At 37.2% G+C, this 3,511-nt stretch overlaps 1 long non-coding RNA gene across 2 annotated transcripts; it reads right to left on the bottom strand.

Annotated features, from left to right (window-relative positions):
- Nucleotides 1–967: 967 nt before the first annotated feature.
- LOC149036448 (uncharacterized) lies at nt 968–1,935 on the bottom strand. Of its 2 annotated transcripts, none has more exons than XR_016181776.1 (2): nt 1,797–1,935; nt 968–1,173 (listed from the first exon to the last, which is right to left on the bottom strand). It is a non-coding gene; the product is annotated as an uncharacterized LOC149036448 (long non-coding RNA). The 2 variants fall into 2 exon arrangements; XR_016181775.1 differs by lacking the exon at nt 1,797–1,935 and adding an exon at nt 1,264–1,400.
- Between the last annotated feature and the right edge of the window lie 1,576 nt (nt 1,936–3,511).

Raw genomic sequence — 3,511 nt, 5'->3', positions numbered from 1 at the left:
CGTGCGAAAAACAAGGCAAAGAATTCTATTTGACGAATCAGAAATGCAAACAAAACACGAGCTGTTTAGCATGCCTTGTGAACTGTTTCACGGGAAATGTGCATTGATTTCATTTGAAATGTTTATTTTAGCATTTCTAAAAGTATGCAAGATTTGAAGACACCCTTCAATTACTCCGTTTACGTCACAAAGAACAAATAACAGTTTTGATTAGACTAGACAACCACAGTATTTCTTTAAAAAAATCAATACACGTTCTACTACGTTTTCGTGGAACTATTCGTACACTGCACAATTCATCCCACTTAAAAAACGCTTGAAGCCGGTAACCATGTTAGAAAACATGTTAGTGGTGCCTGTGATTTTTGTTCCGCGCCAAACGCGTCTTGTGAAGGATACCCCCGACGGCGACTGTTAAGTTGAGTCAGAAAAGGGAGACCCGTTAATGGATATAAACCAAAGAAAAATAAAGTGAAAACAATCGCTTGTTCCAGTTATCAGTACAGCGCTGAATTTTATTTTCCGACACTTTCGTGAAGGAATATTTGACTTATCAATATGTAAAACTTCCTCGAGTTGTTTATGATATTCCGTATAACGTGGTTGAAAAACGAATCGAACCTTTACGAGGTCGTGATATTAAAAAAAAAAGCATGAAATCGCAAGACCTTCAATGTCTTCGATCTGTGCATCATTTTCCGGCTTGAGGTTTTCCGACTTCCGTCGATCATTTTCGATTTCGGAGACATTCGCCTTAGCTGCTGATATTCAAGCCACACTGTTTCTTTAAGTACTCTTGGTTAACCAGCTGTGAAGGAAATTTTTTATTTGAGACCGTTTTAATGGTCACTGATATCCCATTTTTTAAACATTTGCGAGCGAAGATGATTAAAAATTGACATAATTTCCCACATTATGTTTCACGCCTCAACACAACACGCCATTAATGCGATATGACCAAAATATGTCAAAGGTATTTCGCAATATACTTTTCTAGGCCGTCTACAGAGGAAGTGAAATAGGAAATAAGTCAAAATTTTTAAAATTCGACTCTTAATCCAGAAAAGAGCGACCTGATTATTACAGCATTGTTGATAAAGCACAGTTGTCTTTGATGTCGGTTCTGCTTGTTTCAGTTGCTCTCTTCTTTTGCTTATAGGAACGCTCACAGACCTCAGGGTAAAAAAACAAAACAAAATAAAAAACAAAGCAAAACGTTTCCACTTTTGAATGCTCTAAAATGGCTGTGTCATGTCACGGTACCTTGAGTTAAGATATATTGTTCACGTGAATTTCTATATTGATGACTCGATATTGTTATATTTTATGTTCTATTCGCGTTCCATCAATAATTAGACCCTAATTACACGAGTCCGGTAAGAACCAATGTTAGACGTTTACAATGGCTGTTGTCGTTCAATTCTCTTCTACTAACACCGCAACAAGGACAACAAAACGTCTCTAAATCATCATTTTCAAACTCAAACACATCTTTATTCATGAGTTTCAAATTTTTTTACTCATTTATTTGATTATATGTTTCTTTTCACTAGACTATCCTAGCATGTTAATATAGCGATAAAAAGAAAAAGATAACAGAACATACAGAATTTAGCTGTGGTATATCCACGGTAACGTTTTTCGTTCATTTATTCTAGTGCAGAAGGCGTTAAAATGGTGAAACCGAAGGAAAACCCTCAAGTTTCCGTAATTTCCAAAGAAGGAACCGATTGAATGAACAAAGTTGACTCATTATTGCGGATTGTGCTCCTTGTGTCTTTATATCAAGGTTTTACCTGTTTGTCCGCGAGCTGCTTTGTTTTGCGGAGCTCAAAATCAAAAAGCTGCGAAAAGGGCTTCCTCGTCCAATTTGATTTAAACACCACAAAAAGAACTTTACATAAAGACAATAAACGAGATCACGTAGCCAGTCAATGAGGGCAAGTGGCTTACTGCGAAATGACACGACTTAGACTTTCCTGCAGCCAAACAATGTAATAAAAAAAAATTTAATGATGACAAAATGGCAATAGGTCTTAATGTGGAAAGGAAAGAAGAAAAAAAGGTAGACTGCTATTTGGGCGAAAGTGCTAACCCGGGTTTACTAGTCTACTGGGCTAATTAAATTTCAACCCGCGATCTGGGTATGATCGGGTCGAAACAAGGATTATTCGGCGGCAAGACGGGCTAATTCGACATTTGACCGTTTAAGGATTATCCCTCTCTTACAACGCAAGGATTCAGCTCAAGTGAAAAAGCAAACGTATCCGGGGTCGCATGAAGATTCCACACAAGGTTTACACATATAATAATAACGTACATGGAAATATTTTGTTACTTCTGACTTGACAAGAGAAATGCAATCTGTATAGGCAATAACATGATTTCGAGTGCAATTTGGTGTCAATAAGCACGAGTGAATTTTCCAAAGATAGCGAAACTGCACGAGCCCGTATGGCGAGTGAAATTTGTAGTCTTTGAAAATTCACAAGCGCTTACTTAAACCAAATTCCACGTGAAATCATGTTCTTACTTACAAAAAATTTGCATGAAAAAAGATCACTGAAAGTCAAGACAGGCGAAATTATGACAGCGCGTGCGCCCTATTTGTAATTTGCATTCGTGTTACACTTTCGTATTCGACTTACATGAAAAATGCACCCGTTTTAAGCCAATCGGACGCGAATAATTTCTTCATTTTTATTATTATTTTGATAACACAGGGCAGAAGGGAGGTAAAGTGCTTAATCAGAGCTAAGGAAGGTAACAATGTGTATGGTCAGGTTTTGAACTATTTTGCAGCTGAAAACTTCCAAAAAAAAAACATTTAGAAAATTGTTGGTTTGATTTAACCGAAGACGCGATGGAATTTTCAGGTTAGGACACATTATCCTGCACACGATTAACGCGCTTTTGCCACTGCATAATTATTTAAGGCTATCCCAAATTTTGTATTTAGACATACTATCAATAGGCAATCACTACTTTTCTCGTGCAAATTGGAATGACCACGCAATCATAAATTTTTCCCTAGACAACAAATTACACCCGCCCCACAAGCTCGTGTACTTTAGTACGTCTTAGAAAGAAATCACTTTTGCTCAAATACTCCAAATTACAATCGAAAGTATGTGATTTCCTGTAGTAATCCTACCAAGATCAAAGAACGCCTTCTTTGTACTCCAAAACATAATGAGAATAGGACACGAGAAAAAGGAGAATTTCCGTCGACAAGTACCCTTTCCAAGTAACCTCTCTACCGACAGCAGCCGTTGGACCCTTTCAAACACTCAGATCTTATATATATATATATATATATATATATATATATCATAATTGCTTAACATTTCGACCTTTTGTTTCTAGCCTGAGGAAGCTACCTTTTAGACTAGAACATTTCCTTGCCGTCTATCATAAGAGGTACCAAATCCCCGCTGGGATGGAGAGTTGGAACGTCATCGCTACGAAAACATACAGCCGTGTATATACATTCGGCCATGAATAGCAAATG

The sequence above is a fragment of the Pocillopora damicornis genome, chromosome 12 (genome assembly GCF_964200805.1).
Source record: "Pocillopora damicornis chromosome 12, jaPocDami1.2, whole genome shotgun sequence".
NCBI lineage: Eukaryota > Metazoa > Cnidaria > Anthozoa > Scleractinia > Pocilloporidae > Pocillopora > Pocillopora damicornis.
The sequence above is the reverse complement of the archived record's forward strand: the minus strand, read 5'-3'. Positions and strand labels throughout refer to the sequence as shown.